The following is an 18,998-nucleotide window of genomic DNA, read 5'->3' as shown; positions in this document are numbered from 1 at the left end:
CGCTACAAACATTTCAGAGAGGCCATGACATGAAAGGCCAAAAAGTCCAACTTTAATAATATTCAGTGTTCAGAAACATTCTAGTTGAAACCATAGAAGCATGCCCTCTCACATCCATCAGACTGTCAAAAATTAAAAAGTTTCTCATTATCAAGTTTTAATCCATAGAATGAAACAAATATGCACAAGTCCATACTGATCTAAGTAAATGATCAAATAAATAAGCAAATAGGGAGAAGAGACAGCTCTGTGTCAACAGAATTCTAATTAATAAATGTAGAAGGAAAAAGGGATGTGAAAAATCACTATGAGGCAAATGTCCAGTAATAACTGTTACAGACAAGATCCACCATTGGATGTTAAAATTAGTGTTTTGCCCTGGTTTCTGTGGCTCAGTGGATTGAACACCAGCCTATGAATCAAAAGATCACTGGTTTGACGCCCAGTCAGGGCACATGCCTGGGGTGCAGGCCAGGTCCCCAGCTGGGGGCGTGCGACAGGCAATCAGTCAGTCTCTCTCCTTTTCCTTCTCCCTCCATCCCCTCTCTCTAAAAATAAATAAATAAAATCTTTAAAATAAGTGGATGAAAGTTTGAGGAGAAACAAGACTTATATAATCTCAGAGTATTCCCAGATACTTACTAATTACAAGGGAAAAGACAATAACTTTACAGTGGAGAAGTGCGGCTACAGTGCTATAACCAAGTGGCAAAGGTCAACATCACCAGTAATTGGACACATGGGACACACGGACATCATGAAACCCCTGATATGATGCATTTTGTGGTATTCTTGGCAAAAAAAAAAAAAAAAAAAAAAAAAAGGACATAACTTCACGCATTTCAACCATAAAAAATATCAAATCCAATTTAAGGGGCATTCTATAAAATAGCTGATCAGTACTCTTCAAAAGTGTCAAGGTCATAAAAGGCAAGGAATGCAGAGGAACTCTCCACAATAATAAATGTTTATTGCTCTGAGCGGCTTTTGTAGAGAAAAATTGCTGTTGTGCACAGTGGCCACCAGATGGCACTTGCATTACGAGGATGGAAACTTAGACGTTGTCAACATTATAAAGAGGTCAATTCATTGCCACTGAGTTCGCTTGCATATGTATCCTATTCCTAATAAAAATGTCATTGGGTTTTTTTTTTCTAGTTAGACAACTTAATTCTAAGGTTCATTTGGAAGAACAATAGGCAAAAAAGGAGGAAGAGGAGAAGTGAGGGAGTAGCTATACCAGATATTAAAAACAATGTAAAACATTATTGGTGCACAAATAAGCACAAAGATCAAGGGAAGGATTAGAAAATCCAGAAATAGAAACAATTGCTTATGGAAATGTATTATATGATTGTGTAATAGTTTTAATTTAGGAAAGAACTTTAGATAAGTATTTAACGTAGTAGGATTGGAGCAACTGCATAGCCAAAAAGAAAAGCTTAAATCCACTTCTCAGATTAGATACAAGATTAAATTCCAAATGTATCAAAGATCTAAATGAAAAACACAGCCTCACAAACAATAAAAGAAAACTCTGGTGAATCCCCTAGTGACCTGCAATAGGGGAAATTTTCCAATGTATCAAAATCCAGAAGCAGCCGTCAGCTCTGTTGTGGAATGATGGAGGAGAAAACTTCGGTTCGCTCCCAGGACCCTGGACAGCGGCAGGTGCGGGACAGGGCTGCACAGCAGCGCCGCATCCACAGGCAGCTTGAGGCCTTGGAGAATGACAACTTCCAGGACGATCCCCACGCAGGACTCCCCCAGCTTGGCGAGAGACTGCCTCCGTTTGATGATGTTGCAGACACCGGAAAGAAAAAATAAAACTCGAGGTGATCATTTTAAACTGCGCTTCCGAAAAAATTCCCAGGCCTTGCTGGAGGAGCAGAACCCAAGTGTGTCGGAGGACCCCAGCTACCTGACGGCTTGTGACGAACCCCCATCCCGGCCCCAGCGCCCCTTCTGTGCCGTATGCGGCTTCCCCTCCCCATACACCTGCGTCAGCCGCGGCACTCAGCACTGCACCGTGGGCTGTCTGGGCACTCACCAGGAGACCAGGTGCTTGAAGTGGGCTGTGTGGCCCTGGGTGTCCCCGGAGAGGAAGGACCTCCATGCGTCATCACACTGGTCTCGAAGAGGACATCAAAAAGGAAGGTGCTCCCTTGGACCGAGGGAGGAACTGTTCACTCACCCAACAAACCTCATGTCTTATCCCCCAGGGAAAACCAGTCTTACTCCCAGGGATGGGGTGGGGAAGTGGGCCAGCCCTCAGGGTACCATCTAATGAAATTCTCATGTGAGCAGATGCCTGCCTTTTGGTCACAGGGTGATTTGGGGGTGAGGGTGATTGGTCATCTCTTCCCCCTACTCACTACTCTGTGTCTTCTCCTACCTGTCCATCACCCCTCCCACTATCCGCCCCTCTAGGTCCCTGACCAGGCAAGATTTTGTCCCATTCTCCTACCACTCCCATGTCTCTGCATTTCTTGACTGCTTCTTTATGTGACTTTTTTTGGTTACTGATTTAGTTCATTTGTTTTTGCTTTTTGTTTCTCTAGTTCCTCTGAGTGTCTTTAGAAAAGTTGTCCTGAGGGAGCTCTTGTTAACAAGGGACTGTGGTACATGCAATTATTAGCAGAGAAAACCCAGAAGTTCCTGGGAGGCATGGAGGAATTCATCCTGTTCTGGGTGGCCCTGGATGCTGTAACTCTTGTGTGGCACTAGAGCTTCTTACACACCTCTTCTGAATGGCTTGTGAGCTATAAGCACCTAATATCCTTGGAGTTGCTGTCCTTGTCCCCAGTGCCCTGTTGGAACATAGCCAAGCAGGTGCTTAGGAAGTATTTGTTGATATTAAGGATATCCAGCAAAGTCAGTGTTAGGCACCTTCTTAGGCTCCTCGCCACATTCGGGGGGACTCCCTCAGGGCTGGCCCAAATGCTCCTGGTGTGTTCCTGAAGAACTGCTTGCTCTTCCTCTGGAGGCTTGAATCTGGGAAAGTGGTGTTGGTGACAGCTTTGTGTTGAATAGTGACAAGAAACAGGGTTTACAGACAGTCTCAAGTGTGGTGGTTTTAAAAGATAACTTTTAAAAATCAAGTTTACCATATTAGTCACTTTTTAAAAATAATTTACCTCAGCCCTGGCTGGTGTGGCTCAGTAGGTTGAGCACCAGCCTGGGAACCAAAGGGTCGCTGGTTCGATTCCCAGTCAGAGCACATGCCTGGGTTGTGGGCCAGGTCCTCAGTGGCTGGAGTGCGAGGGGCAACCATGCATTGATGTTTCGCTCCGTCTCTTTCTCCCTCCCTTCCTCTCTCTCTCTCGAAATAAATAAAATCTTAAAAGATGGCTTTAAAAAAACCCAGAAGCAATAAAAGAGAATTTTGTTAAATGGCCAAACAAAAATATAAACCTTATCCTGTTCCAAGAAAATAAACCTACTAGACACAAACTAAAGACTTCAAATACCCTGGCTGGTGTGGCTCAGTGGATGGAGCACCAGCCTACAAACCAAAAGGCCGCGGATTTGATTCCGGGTCAGGGCATGTGCCTGGGTTGCAGGCCAGGTCCCTGGGTTCCAGCCTGGCCAACCGATGTTTCTCTTCTGCTCTTTCTCCTTCCCTCACTCTCTCTCTAAAAATAAATACATAAAATTTTTCTAAAAAATTTCAGAAGAAAAATATGTGCAACTTATATCACAGACAAAGGATTAGTATGCCTAACTTACAAAGAACATCTAAAAATTGAGGGGAAAAGACCAACGACCTCTTCTTGGAAGTGGGGAAGGTACGTGAACAGAGTTCACATAAAAAGACATGCAGACGTCCCCACATATATAACGGTGTGCTCAACCTCATTCATAATTTAGAAAATTAAAGCTATGCTGTGATCCTTTTTCTCACCCACCTCATTAGCAAAACTCCAATTGTTTGACAACATTTCATTGGCAATGCTGTGGAGAAGGAGGGATTTTCATACCTTGCTGGTGAAATGCAAAACAGACAAAACAACCATGAAGGAGAACTGGGCAATATCCTGCAAATTTATCCTTTGATCCAGTAATCCCTTGTCTAGGATTCTATCAGAAAGACCCACAGATGGTTTGAAAAAAAAAAAAAGCCACAGGAGTGTGCCTCTTTGTTGCAGCACTATTTGTAATAGCAAAAAGAACCAGAAAACTATTGACATGGCCATGAAATAATAGGGCTTGGTTAAATAAACTATGCACATCCATAAAAATAGAATACTATATAGCTGTGAAAAGAAATGTGATACATTAGGATTATACAATACATACATAAGATGCCCGTTGTGGAGACCTCCAAGAGACAGTTCTCACTTAATATCATCAGTAGGTTCTGTGACTAAGCAAAGCAACTTAAAATGAAACTAATGTTACCATAGGCTAATAGAAACAAGAATTCAGTTATCAACATTATAACTAAACAACATCAAATGAAAGTTATTCAAAGACCTGCTATGTAAGAGTAAAGTAAAAAAAAAAAAAAAAAAAGGCAAGGTGCAAACTGGTGTGCAGAGTATGCTGCCTTTGTGAAATAAAGAGGTATAGAGTCTTCCCCAGTTGTCTGGGACCCGGCCCTGGGCCGATCGGGGCAGATGGAGGGCGGCGCAGAGGGCAACAGCCTGGCAGGGGAGGTGTGGGGCTGTGGGTTCTGGGTCGGTTGGTTTGCACTTGACCATCATGCTCACTGGTGAATCACTTACTGTCTCTAAGAACTGGGTGGTCCTGGCAGGGGCAGTCCCTCCGGAGTCAGCAAAATCCCAGATGTCAAAGCATCAGAATATGTGGGGGAAAGGACCACCTGGTTAACACAGCTCCTTGGCCTCTCTGCTACATGCCACCCGCCTTCCTGAACCTCCCTCATCCCTCACTTTCTATGACTCCTCACTCCTCCGGCTCTCCTCCCTGACCCTGTCCATGCCTTCTCAGTGTCTGCCCTGGTCTCCCTTCCCACGACACCTGGCTAGGGGATCTCCTTCTCATGCTGCTGTCTTCTTGGGGAGGCCTGCCCAGGCCCCTGGCTTCAGCAGCCACCTGGGTGCTGACTATTCCCAAATCCCCATTTCTATTCAGAGCTTTCCCCGGAGCCCAAGACCCTGCAGCCAAGTGCTTAGGGAATGTCTGCACCTGAATGTCTCATCTGGAATCTGATCAAATCCAAAGGCAAACCCAACATCTCCATAATCCCAACCCTCGCCCCCTCCTCCTACAGTGCCTATGTTTTGTGGATGGGCACCCCAGCCGACCTGGGACCCAGGCCAGGAAACTGAGGGCTGTCCTAGACTCCTCCCTCCCCCAAAATAGTAACCAAGGCCTTTTCAAAGTCTTCTGTCTCCTCTCCACCCTATCCCCACTGCTCTGGTTTGAACAGTCACTGCTAACTTGTATCGCTGCAGCCAGCTCTGGGTCAGCCAAGGTCCAGTGAGGAGAGAGAAGCCGCACCAGCTACCGAGTCAATATAAAGAGGTTATCTAGGTAACTGAAGGGATAAAAAGAGAACTCTAAGATAGCAGCTCTTAAACTTTAACAAATTGCCTGGAGGACTTGTTAAGATACAGATCGCTGAGCCTGACACCAGAGTCTCTGATTGGTCTGGGAGGACCTGGAATTCTGCGTCTCTAACAAGTTCCCAGCTGAGGCTGAGGCTGCCGGTCTGGGGACCACACTCTGGAGACCGACAGCTCTAAGGAGTGGAAGCACCAAGTGCAGGAAGCAGCTCCACAGCGTTCCTGGAGCTGCGGGAACAAAGACTCTGCACCAGCCGCCTGGCGCTGACATTTCTGATGAAACTCGTTTTGGAAGTGTTAGAAAACGGCAAACTGGATTCCGCTGCTGCTCCAGGAAGGAACTGCTGTGGCTGCCGTGGGAGGAGCGAAGTGTTGCTGGGGTAACACGACCAGTAACAGCCCACAAGTCCCTTCTGTGGAGGGTGTTCAGCGGCGCTGGGAAGCGGTTCCCAGGAGGCAAAACTTTCTCTCTCTCTCTTTCTCTTTTAAAGATTTTATTTATTTTTAGAGATGAGGAGAATGGAATGAGAAAGAGAAGGGAAAGAAACATCGATGTGTGGTTGCCTCTCACATGCCCCTTACTGGGTACCTGACCCGCAAACCAGGCAGGTGTCCTGACTGGGAATTGAACCAGCGACCCTTTGGTTCGCAGGCCGACACTCAATCCACTGAACCCCACCAGCCAGGGCAGGTGGCCGAACTTTCAATGCTGAAACTGGGAAAGTCCTGGGCAAACCGAGGCATAGAATCATCCATCTGGCAGAGTCAAAATGTGGTTTTCTGAGTCAGCATCACAAAGCGGGGAATCGGAAGGTGGGCTCGGAGCTCAGAAACTGTAACTTCGTAAGTGATACTAACTCCTAATGGTCTTCCTGGTCCCCTGCATCCTCATGGCTGCCTCTAGAGAAGCTTTATAAATTGGTAGAACTGATCATTTCGGACTCTTGACAAAAATTTTTCAATACCACCTGTGATTTTGTGATTTATAAAAAATAGATATTTGGCCTGTGTTCTGTTTCCCAGCACAAAGTTCCTAAAACCCTTGGAGTTTCCTAAGTGATAAGAGGGATAAAGGTGACAGGAGTGTCTTTTGTTAAGGAGCCTCTTTCAGCCACACCTGACTTTTGGAAAGCCTGTAGGTAACCTAAGGATAGGGGCTGCTTGCCAGGGGAACCAACCTGTGATTAGAGGGTTAGAACTTTCAGACCCACTCACCCCACCACCCCCACCCCAGGCTGGAGGCTGAGTTAATCACCAGGGGCCATCAGCTGAATCAATTGTGCCTTCATAATGAAGCCTCCTTAAAAACCCCTGAGGGGTTCAGATTGCTTCCAATGCAAGGAAGCTCCGACACCTCCCCCCATACCTTGCCTATGTATCTCTTCCATTTAGTTGTTCCAGAGTTGTATCCTTTTGTAACAAACCCGTAATCTAGTAGGTGAATTTTTTTTTTCCTGAGTTCTGGGAGCAGTTCTACCAGGGAGCATGCAATACATAGCCAAACTGGACAGATTGTGCATAACCTAAAGGGCCCACTATTACTTGCAATTGGCATGGTGGGGTGTGGGATGTCTTGTGGGACTTGAGCCTTTAACCTGTGGGAGCAGATGCTAACTCCAGGTACACAGTGTCAGAGTGTAATCGGTTATAGGGTACCCAGCTGGTGTCAGCAGGGAACTGGAGAATTTCTTGGTGTGGAAAAGAAACTCACACAGTGCTGAGTAGAATTGAAGTACTGAGAGTAGAGTGGTGGGTAGAGGAAACAGTTTTTCCTTTTCACTCTCTGCTAGCCACTCAGGGTGAAAAGTCAACTTTTTAAGGCATGGTAAAAAGCCTCTTCAAAATTATCTTTGGTTACAGCCCAGCCTCATCTCTGTTCCGTATCCTGATGTTCCAGAAATAGATAAATCAAGGCGTTCCTAAACCAAATCATATTCTCAAGATGCTAAGCTTTGGTTATACTATTCCCTCATCTGGATGAAAAGCACATAGACCCCTTTCTTAGAGGAAAATGTAGGATCAGAATATGTGCTTTCCCTTTAAGAATGGAAGTTAGCTTTTTTCAATCTGTAAAGTGTTAGCTGGATTTGAAGGCCAAAGAAAATCTCAAAGCAAATATACTTTTGAAGACAGTATTTACTGTTCTTAAGCTTCTGACACCCAAGGAGAAAAAAGATAACACTCCCAGTGCTAATGAAGCTTGTTAGTTTTTCTTTCCTATTAAAGATATTTTTACATGAATTCTCTTTCAGTCTTGAAGCATTTTTAGACCAATTCCATAAATGAAAAGCAACGGTTGACTTAAAAATTAGACATGGTTTATAAATTCATGTCAGATGATATCAAAGATTTAGCAATAGTTTTCTAAGCCTGTTGTCCAGTTCAAAGGCCATAAGCTTCTTGTGTGGTTATGTGGTTAAGAGAATGATTTTGCTCCCTCGCTCTCTCGCCCCCACCCCCCACAATACTTTTTAAAAATTATTTTTAATTTTAAAAATAAAATTATTTTTCGCCAGTGCTTCTGGCCAGTCTTGTTTGGTGTTTCGCCAGTATAAATTCCTTGTGAAGACTTCCAAGGCAAACTCTGAGCTCTTTATAGGATCCCAGTAGAATCAATACCTTCTTCCTCCAGTGAGTTAAATTATAATTGTTTGCATAACTGTCTTTCCACTGTGCTGATTCACCTTTTGGACAGTAACTGTGGGTTTTGGTGTTTGGACTCCATATTTTTAACATAATATCTTTCCTATGATAGATACCCAACAGTTATTTAATGAATTCAACAGATTTTTTGATAAAACTGAGCTATTTTTTAACGTTAGGCAAATACATGGTTACCTGAGAGCTGACTCTCAGGCAGAAGGCAGAGTGTGGCAGGTATGTTGAGCTTTCTGGGGTCAGACTGATACCGAGAGATCTGATCAGATCGCTGCGGAGGAGTAAGAAGAGGCTGTAGGAGTTTGCCGAGGCATCAGTAAAGTCTAGGATGGGATTGGCTGAGAAGCTGAATGTCTCCAGAGTGCGTGGAATTATGGGCGAGAAGATTTGAAATTACAGAAGGGCTCTCTGGCTCTCTGCTCCCCCAAGGATGCCCGGACGACCGTGCTGCAGCTGCCTGTGTGTCCCAACAGATGGTATTTTGGATGGGAAGGAATCCCAGGCACAGCCTAGGATGGGGCTGGCCTGGCAGAGGGTGGCAGGATTATTTTCTGGGTGTTCTAGAGGGAACAGGCTCTGAGGCAGAAGCCTGCCATTCTTCCAAAATTGTGTAGGCTTTGTATCTTATGTTCTTTTAGTTTGTAAACTAACCCTGTACAAATAAGATAATTAAAACTAAAAGGGGAATGCTAGTAGAACTCAGGTGTTTAGGAGTTTAGCCTTAATTGATGAGCTTAAGTGATTAAGGCTGTAACTAAAGAATTAAGAAGTTTAGCTTTAATTGATAGGCTTAATCAATTAGCCTATCTAGGCTAATACAAGTGGAAAGCTGTTAATCCAAAATTGTGAAGCTTTTCTTTTTTTTTTAAAAAAAAAATTTATTTATCTTAGAGAGAGGAGAAGGGAGCGAGAAAGAGGGAGAGAAACATCGATGTGAGGGGTACATTATCGGTTGCTTCACATTTGCCCCCACCTGGGGACCTGGCCTGCAACCTAGGCATGTGCTCTGACTAGGAATCCAACTGGCGACCGTTCGATTTGCAGGCTGGCGCTCAGCCCACTGAACCACACCAGCCAGGGCCATTGGTTACTTCTTGTATGTGTCCTGACCAGGGATGGAACCTGCAATTTTGGCCTATCAGAAGGGAACTCTCATTGTAACAGTGGAAAATTGTAACGGTGGGAAATTGTAACCCATCCTGCAATTCTTTTGATGTTGTTTCTGTAAGTGTTGACTCTGACTAATATGTAACTTATAGATGAACAGCATATTCCTATAAGAATCCTATGAGCTAGCCCTAGCTGGTGTGGCTCAGTGGATTGAGTGCCGGCCTGCAAAACTAAAGATCGCCGGTTCAATTCCCTGTCACAGCATATGCCTGGGTTACGGGCCAGGTCCCCAGTTGGGGGTGTGAGAGAGGCAACCAACCAATCAATGTATCTCTCACACATCGATGTTTCTCTCCCTCTCATTCTCGCTCCCTTCCCCTCTCTCTAGAAATAAATAAAATCTTTAAAAACAAAAAAAAAAAGAATCCTAGGAACTAACTTCAAAAGATACAGACACCCACCTTCAGGCATCTCAGCTCCGGGGGACTTGCCGACCTGCAGCCGCGGATCCAGGGTGACTGAACCGGGATGGTGCACACCGCCTGTCACTCGCCTCGTTTGAATGGACTGTGCTCATCAGCACAGAGAGAACTTTGCGACTCCTTTGATTTCTTTGTTCTATTCCCTTCTCTCTCTTTATTAAAAACATTTGCCTGCACTATGTGTTCATGGGCTTTGTGACAATGAGGCACCCATCTCCCAGGTGGCTGGCATCTGAATAAAACCACTTTCCTTTACATCAGCACCTGCCTCTCGAGTACTGGCTTTCATAGCAGCAGGCAGCCGGACCTGCTTTTGGTTACACAATCAATGGAGCTGCCCAGCAGGGCGTTCCTCTGCACATGCTTAGGCTGTGTGACTTGTGGTTTGGGTCTGCTCTCTCTGAAAGCCAACTCAGTATCTTGTTAGAAATAGGATAGGATCACTTTGAGCTGGTTCTGTGGTACCAGTTGCAGCAATGGTGGTTCCTACCTCATCTATTGCCCTGAGAACTAAATGAAGTGATGCATGTGAGGTCTGGAGTCTAGTGCTTTAGACTTTTAGACTAATCTTCAGTGTTCACTGTGGGAGTTATTTTCTTTGAAATGTGGTCAGTGGTGCTCACTCACAGCACTGAGAGGTGTAAGCTGTTCAGGGACTAATAGGGATCCAGCGTGTAGCAAGCACTCCTGCTTGTCTCCCACAGCTGTTTTGGGGCAGCTCTGTCTCCCCAGCCCAGCAGCTGGCTCTGCTAATTATTGTATATCACTCAGGAAAAAAATTCTCCAAAAGAACCACCACTGGCCTATGCCAGGAGAGCAGGGCCCCTCAGCTGCAATCGTCTCCATCTCTCCAATTCTTACTAGGAAGTCATTTGAGAAACCACAGGAACTTTCCCAGGCCTCAGGGATCACACCACATGGGAAAGAGGGGCCAACTGCTGGCCTTGGGCTTCCTAGTAGCAAATGCTGCTCAAAGGAGCAGCAGGGCAGAGCCTCCTCTCTGGGTTTGCAATCGACTGCGCAGGCCCTCCCAGCCGGCCGCAGCTCTGCTCCGGGCCTTCCTTTGGCTGAGCGCGCAGCTGCAGGACTGCATGGCTGCAGGGCCCGCCTCTGCAGTGGAGCGTGGACCCCCTTGTGGCTTTGACGCAGCTTGCTTATTTGGGGAGGCCTGGAACTCTCCGGGACCCAGCAATAACAGAGAACTCAGGGCCTTGCGAGGCCAGCTTGCTGTAGTGTAATCGGAAGAGCCTGCCATCAAACAGCACCCACTCTGGGAGGACTGAGACAAAGAAGCAGCAGTTCCTGTAGGAGAGTCACCAACCTCGTGACCAGAGCTGACAGATGTCACCTTGGTACAAGTGCACCTAAGCCAGTGTGTTGTTTGCTAGGGCTGATAACAAACAACAGAAATGTATTGTCTCATAGTTCTGGGGGCTGGAAGTCCAAAATCAAGGTGTTGGCACAGTTGTTTCCTTCTGAGGGTGTGAGGGAAGGATCTGTTCCAGGTCTCTCTCCTTGGCTTACAGATGACTGTCCATGTCCTGCCACCTGTACAAACAGTAATAGCAGACTAACAGCAAAGCAGCCATGCCACCTCCTCCATATAATCTGCCACGTTACATCCCAGAGGCACCTTGATGAAAGGTTCGATGGAAACAGAGGCAACGATATACCAGCTACAGGCCAGCTAATCTCAACAGGATCAGGTGGCAGCAACCCCCACGCCAGTGGGGCACACAGTCTGCAAAGTCTGCGGCCAGAGTACCATTGTGGGGCGCAGAGGCCCTTGGGATCCTGGGCTTGAAACTACATGCTAATGCCTGTCTTCCAATCTCCATCTCAACCATTACTCATCTCACACACACACACACACACACACACACACACACACACAGCCATCCTAACACCTGTTATGCTAATTTAAAGACCTCTGTGTTGCCTCAATATCAGAAATATCACTGAACACTTGTAGTAGCCACCTCTGGAGTGTGGCCCTCTAATCAGAGTCTCAAATGATAACTAGCCTGTCTGCAGTGTACAGATTCAAACAACATACTCACATATCTATCACTGTGTGCATAAGTATTTTTCTTTCCAGGATTTTAGATATTTAATAGCTCTCTTGGAAATAATCTTTATTCTTTTAAAATAAACACACACACACACACACACACACACACACACTGTTCATAATGAAAACACCCCCTAAACCCACTCCCTGCCCATCCTCAACCTCCCCTCTACTCCTCAGAGTATGTGGATGTATATTACAAACAATGCAATGACTCGCAACAGCAAAGCCCCCTCTTCATACACTACTATTGCAATATATAGCTTAGATTTTACCATTGGCAGGGAAAGGAGGTAGTGATGAAGGATGAAGCTTTTTTTCCTAACTAGCAAGATTCAGAAGTGATACAATATAGCTGATGGAAGGAACTAAAAGAAATCCAGTATGACAAGCAGTTGTTTTTGAAATTGAGATATAGTTCACATTCTATGCAACTCACTATTTTTAAGTATATAATTCAGTAGTGTTCAGTACATTCACAATGTCATGCAACCGTTGCCACTTTCCAATTCCAGAACATTTTCATCCCTCCCCCCAAAAACCCCACACCCATCAACAATAACTCCTCATCCCCTCACCCCCCCACAAGCACCTGGCAACAACTAATCTACCTTCTCTGTGCATTTGTCTCTTCTGAACATTTCATATAAATAAAATGATACAATATTTATCCTTTTATGTCTAATTTCTTTCACTAAGCATAATGTTTTCAAGTTTCATCCATATTGTAGTGTGTATCAGAATTTTACTCCTTTTATAGTTTAATAATGTTCCACTGCATGAATATAACACATTTCTTTTTGTTCATCCATTCATCAGTTGATGAAAATTAGGGTTGTTTCTAGTTTTTGGCTATTACGAACAAAGCTGCTATGAACATTTATGTACAAGTTTGTGTGTGAACATGTTTTCAAATGTCTTTGGAATATACCTAGAAATGGGATTGCTGGGTTAAATGGCAACTCTATGTTTAACTTATTGAAGGACAAGAATGTAGTTCAAGGGCAGCATTGAAGACTGGTGAGAGAAAAAGTATGTATTAGTTTATAAACACATAACCCCACACTGGGTGGCTAAACAACAGAGGTCTATTTCCTCACGGCTCTGGAGGCAGGAAGTTCCCGATCAAGGGGCCAGCAGCTCAGGGGTCTTCTGAGGCCTCTTCGTGGCTTGCAGACGGCCGCCTTTGCTGTGTCCTCACATGGCCTTCTTCTCTGGGTGTGCATGCCTTTTCTCGGTGTCTCTCCCTCTTCTTATAAGGGTACCAGTCCTATTGGATTAGGGCCTACTCTATGATCTCATTGAATCTCAGTAACATCCTACAGGCCCTATATCCAAATTTAGTCACATTGGGTGTTAAGGCTTCAACATATGGATTTGGAGCTGGGCTAGGTGTGGGGAGGGAGGGGTGTGCACAGTTTGGTCTATAACAGAGTCGTAGGGCAGGAGGTGAGTAGAGACCAAAACCAGATCATGGAGAACCAGGGACACATGTTTGGGGGCATGCGTCTTCACCCATCCATCCTCAATGGCTCCTGGGAACTGGCTCCAGGGAGAGTCAGTCCCCTTCTGTCCTTTAGCTTCCAGACAGGACTAAGCATTGAGCACAGCTCAAGGTGCATTTCTCAAGGTTGCCTGGGTAAGAGTGGGCCCAGCGGGAATCATTAGAGAGAAGTTGTCTAGGTAGCAAATATGCCCAGAAGGAATGCTTGCAAATTAGATACAAACGACCTGCCTAATTAAGCTTCATTCTTTGGGTCAGCTGCCCAGGGCTTTTGAAAAAGAGTCTAAGCCTGAACAAAGCAGTCTATTAATTCCTGCTTTCAACAAGTTTGAGGGCCTATTGTGCCAGGGACTGTTCCAGGACCTGGGACCCTTGCAGAGTTTATGTTCTAGGCCTGCACTGTCCCACATGGTAGCCACTGGCACAGTTGGCTATTAAGGACATACAACATGGCTAGTCCAAACCAAGATGTGCTGAAGAATAAAAACACACCAGATTTCAAAGACTCAATATAAAATACTTCATTAATAATTTTTATGTTGAATGAATGCTAAAATGATACTATTATGATATATTGGATTAAATTAAATGTATATTATTAAAATTAATTCTATCTCTTTTTACTTTTTTTAAATAGGACTCCTAAAAAATTTGGAAATGTACATGTGAGTAGCATCTGTAGCCCACATTCTTTTTCTCTTGGACTGTGCTCTTCTAGAGGCTCCACCAGGAGATTGTGTCTGATCAAACTCACTCCTATGCCTGTAATCAGAGGGCACCTTAGCTTGGACCACCATTCATAAGGATTAGAAGACTTGGAGCAAATGCCTCTAGCTGATGGTAACTGTCTTAAGTGAGCTCCAAGGACAGGAATAAATGGGAAAAGGAGAAAAAAAAAGAGAGGAGACCAGACACAGCAGGGAAGCCTGGAGAGGGACCCTAAGGGTGCACTGGCGCCTGAGAGCCAGTTGCCAACTTGCCCCCTGTGGGAGGCAGAATACTGGTTGCCCAAAGACGTGCATGTTCTCATCTCAGGAACCTGTCAATGTAATATCTTACATGGCAAAAGGGATTTTTCAGATGTGATTAAGCCAAAGATTTGGAGATGAGATTATCCTGGATTATCCAAGTGAACCCAGTGTAATCACAAAGGTCCTTATAAATGAAAGCAGGATGCAGGAGGGTCAGAGAAAGGAATGTGATGACAGAAGCAGAGGATGGAGTGACGCCCTTGCTGGTTTGGAAGGCAAAGGGGGCCACGAGCCGAGGAATACAGGTGGCCTCTAGAAGCTGGAAATGGCAAGGAAATGGATCTCTTCCTAGTGTCCCCAGAAGGAACTGGCCCTGAAAAACCTTGATTTTAGCCCAGTGAGACTCATCTCAGATTTCTGTTCTCCCAAACTGTTAAGATAATAAGCGTGCGTTACTGCAAGCACTAAGTCTGTGGTGATATGTTGCAGCACCAACAGGAAACTAATACACTCTGTGCCTGCTGGATTGGAAGAGGGAGGTAGTATGCCCACCATGTCCAGCCGGGTTGGCGGGACTCTTCTCCATGTTTGCGCTCAGGGACCCAGGCTCTTCACTCACAGGACAGTCTCTGAAGCATTGCCAGTCTCCTGGCAGAGGGAAAAGACACATGGACAGCCACGAGCTGGCTCTTGATGCTTCTACTTATGCGTTACTTGTGGTCATATTTCATTGGCTAAAGTAAGTCAATGGCCAAAGCTGATATCAACTGGGGTACCTTTCAGGAGAGACAGCAAATATTTTGAACAATGATACAATATGCCCCCTCTTGGCACCACAATGCTGTTTCCAGATACTTTTTCTCCAAACTCTTTTTTTAAAAATCCTATTTCCCATGGACAGACCTCCAATATAACATGTAGACCATAAAACCTGAGAGTCACACTTAGTTCCTCCCTGTCCCTGACCCCATATCAGATCCTTTAAGATGTTCCAGAGCTTCTAAATCTGTCACTTTTCTCAGTACTCACAAAAGCTACCCTCTTCCAAGCCACCGTCATCTCTCACCTAAACTACTAGTGCAGCAGCCTTCTGAACATGATGCCACAATCCGGGTGGGTCAAGTCAGACTATTAAATCCTGTAGTTTGCACTGGCCTTCGGGGAGAGCCTAAAAAACTCTTTCCTTAAAGACTCTTCCCAGCAGGTTTCTGCCTGTGGCCTCAGGCCCTGCCACTGTCCCCATCACCCCACAGTCCAGCCACTTGGCTTCAGTGTTGTGAAACTGACACTTTAATTACTTTAAGACTTTGATAACACGGCTCTCTTTGCCTGGAATCCTTTCTCTCGACCTCCTCTTCATCCTTCAGGTCTCAACTTCACTGAAGCCTTCAGACCTGATTGGGTCTTTCTGTGCACGTGCTCCTGCAGCGCCCCCTATTGCTCCTTCTGAAACACTCAACACCCCTGTCTGCGCATGCTCAGTGCTTCTGCCCGCCGGCCTTGGAGCTGCGGGAACGCGAGCTGTCCCCTCGGCTGCTGGGGGCCAATACAGTGATGGTGCTCAGTGAATATTTTTTCAATGAGAAAATGAATTTGTCATACATAAAGGGTGGGGGAAGGAATGAAAAAAGGTTAGTCAATATAATTATCTGTGATTGAATTAGCTTCCTGACTTGATCATACAGGCCGAAAAGCACTGGGATGCTTGTGCCTCCTCTGAATCACTTAGCCCTAAACTCATCAAATATCATTCCCTTCCTGCATTTCCCTCTGTCTTTCCAGACCTCACAAAATGCCTTCCTCACCCACAGCTATTGGGAGAAATCTGGTTTCATGCCTGAGAGAGTGCTTCCTTCTTCCCTCTCCCTAGCTCCTGCTGTTCTCACCTCCTCCAGTCCCCCTTCTCGGCACCCCCCACAGGTCTTGTAAACTAAGACATCTGGAAAAGACAGAAGCCTCAAGATGCTGCCTCTCCTCAGATTCATCCTTGAACAGAAGGACTTAAATGACAGACACACCGAAAAGAGAAACATAATGATGCGTGATGGGAACCATCCTAAGTCTGGGCTCAGAAGTCTGTCTGCCAAACCAGGCTGCACTATGGGTGTGATGCGGACAGCCTGGAAAGGCCCCGGGATGAAATCATAGGTCCTCCCTCTCCGATAAGATGGTGTCTGAAATTACAGCACTGAAATTACAGTGTTAGTCTCCTAGGGCTGCAATAACAAAGTACCACAGACTGATAAGTTTCTGTTAAGAAGCAACAACAGAAACTTATTTTCTCACTGCTCTGGAGGCTAGACATGCAAGATCAAGGTGGAGGCAGGTTTGGCTTCTGGGGCCTCTCTCCTTGGCTTGCAGACCCCTGCCTTCTTGCCTCTGTGAACACGCATCCTTGGTGTCCATGTGTCTTTTCCCTCTGTCAGGAGACTGGCAATGCTTCAGAGACTGTCCAGTGAGTGAAGAGCCTGGGTCCCTGAGTGCAAACATGGAGAAGAGTCCCGCCAACCCGGGCTGGACATGGTGGGCATACTACCTCCCTCTTCCATTAGACCTTGAGCTGCTTGGTGAATGCAGGGAATAAAGAACCTTGAATTAGGATTGTGGTGATTATCTTCAGGGAAGGAGCTGGCTTTAGTTAAGGTAAGAGTTGGAGGTGTCAACTGATGGTGGTAGCTCTGGAGGCTAGACATGCAAGATCAAGGTGGAGGCAGGTTTGACTTCTGGGGTCTCCCTCCTTGGCTTGCAGACCGCTGCCTTCTTGCCTCTGTGCACATACGCCCTCTTCTTAAAAGGACACCAGTCAGACTGAATTGGGGCCAATCCTAACACCCTCATTTTAACTTAATCACATCTTTAAAGGCCCTCTTTCCAAATACAATCATTCCAATTGTACTGAGGGTTAGAACTTCCACATACAAATTTGGGTGTGGGAGTAGGAGGAGACACATTTTAGTCCATAACAGAGACATTCCCTGGTTTTAGGATTCACCAGTTCTTTGGGATTCTCTGAAAAGGGACAGTAACTACTGGATGAATGAGTAAATAAATTTGTTGTCCATGTAAGTAAGGGACAAGATATAATTAATTTAAAAATGAATGGGTGTGATTAATTATATGTAAATTAGCTTTCTAACTCAGTGAAGGACTGCAGAGGAGATCTCAGGGCCCAAACACCCATATTCTTCCTCTTGGTTGTTTCACTCTTGAAGTTTATCCTTACAGACCAAAAGCAGGAACCCAGAGATGTAGAGACTGTTGGCTCATCACTCCTCCTGGGGTCATCTGCATTAAGCCTGGGTGTTAATAGGTCATTTTCACAAAAGCAAAATCCTGGGACTCCGGCAGAGTGGGAGGAACGATCAGAGCCCTATATATAAAACTCCAGAACCTGAGGGCCAACCCTCAGTTGGTATGTTTTTTAAAAAGTACCCCCAACCCCTGTCCAAAAAAAGAAGGTGGGAACCTATGTTTGTCTCTGCCTCTATAATTAGCAAAGCAAAAGAAATTTTCCCCTGAGTATTCCTAATGGTGGGCTTAGAACCTAAATTTGTACTACCTCTGTAGCCTGAAAGACCTCCAGGCAAAATTTTAGAGTGTTCCCAAGTCAGTTATTCTCACAGGTCCACGGCATAAGCAAACACTAACTCTATCCAGGGAAATGAATTTCAAACACAAGCTTTAAAGAATTTCCACAGATAAAAATCACAAGAAAAGGAGGTCCACAAACCACAAAAACAGAAGGAATAAACCTCAGCCTCTGACTCACAAATGGTATAAATATTGAAATTGTAAGTTACAAAATATAAAATAAACATATTAAATGTTTAAAGAAATTAAAGATGGAGTTTAAAAAGTACTGAAGGAAAAACAGACTATCAAGATTGATGAGGAAGATTTGAACAAGAAAAACTAGAAATTAGAGAAGTGAGAAATTTAAAACCCAGTGGACAAAGTAAATAGCTTATATCACAGCTGAAAGAAGAAACTAGGAAATATACATATTTGAAGAAGTTATACAGGGTGCAGCACAGGGAGAACAAAAGAGGGAAATTACAAAGAATGGGTTAATAAATATGGAACAGAGTGGGGAGGTCCAATATGCATCTAATTTATGTTTTAAAAAAAAGATGATAGAAGGGGGAGAAGCATATTTGAAGTGATATCTGAGAATTTTTCAAAATTGGCAAGACTCTTCCTCAAATTCAGAAAATCCAGTGAATCCCATGCAAAATATGTAAAATTAGATCTACAAGACACAGAACAAACCTTGGCACACTAAAGAGAAAATCATTACAATAGCCAGAAATGTTGCTTCTTATTTCTCAATAACAGTGGAATGATAGTAGCCAGAAAACAGATAGTGGAATAAGATCCCAGAAGTGCTGAGAGTGGTGAAATAAAATAACTGTCACGGAGAATTACAATTCCTTAAGGCCCTCTCTCCAAATACAGTCATTCTGAGGTACTGAGGGTTAGAGTTTTCGCCTATGAACCTGGCTGTGGGCGTAGGGGAAACACAATTCAGCCCACAAGAGAGAGATTCCCTGGTTTTAGGATTTACCAGTCTTAAACGATCTCTCAAGAGGAAAAATAAAATTATTGTTTAGATACACCAAAAACTAGGAACCAATTCCCAAGATACCTTCTTATTCTTCAGAAAGAAGGAAG

General features: G+C 44.8%; 1 pseudogene; it reads left to right on the top strand.

Moving 5' to 3' along the window:
- Positions 1–1,620: 1,620 nt before the first annotated feature.
- On the top strand, positions 1,621–2,287 carry LOC129076661 (zinc finger HIT domain-containing protein 1-like; annotated as a pseudogene).
- Positions 2,288–18,998: the final 16,711 nt, after the last annotated feature.

This window comes from Pteronotus mesoamericanus, unplaced genomic scaffold (genome assembly GCF_021234165.1).
Source record: "Pteronotus mesoamericanus isolate MK-2021 breed Mesoamerican mustached bat unplaced genomic scaffold, CSHL_Meso_final contig_639, whole genome shotgun sequence".
In the NCBI taxonomy this organism is placed as follows: Eukaryota; Metazoa; Chordata; class Mammalia; order Chiroptera; family Mormoopidae; genus Pteronotus; species Pteronotus mesoamericanus.
This window is presented reverse-complemented; position numbering and strand designations above follow the sequence as displayed.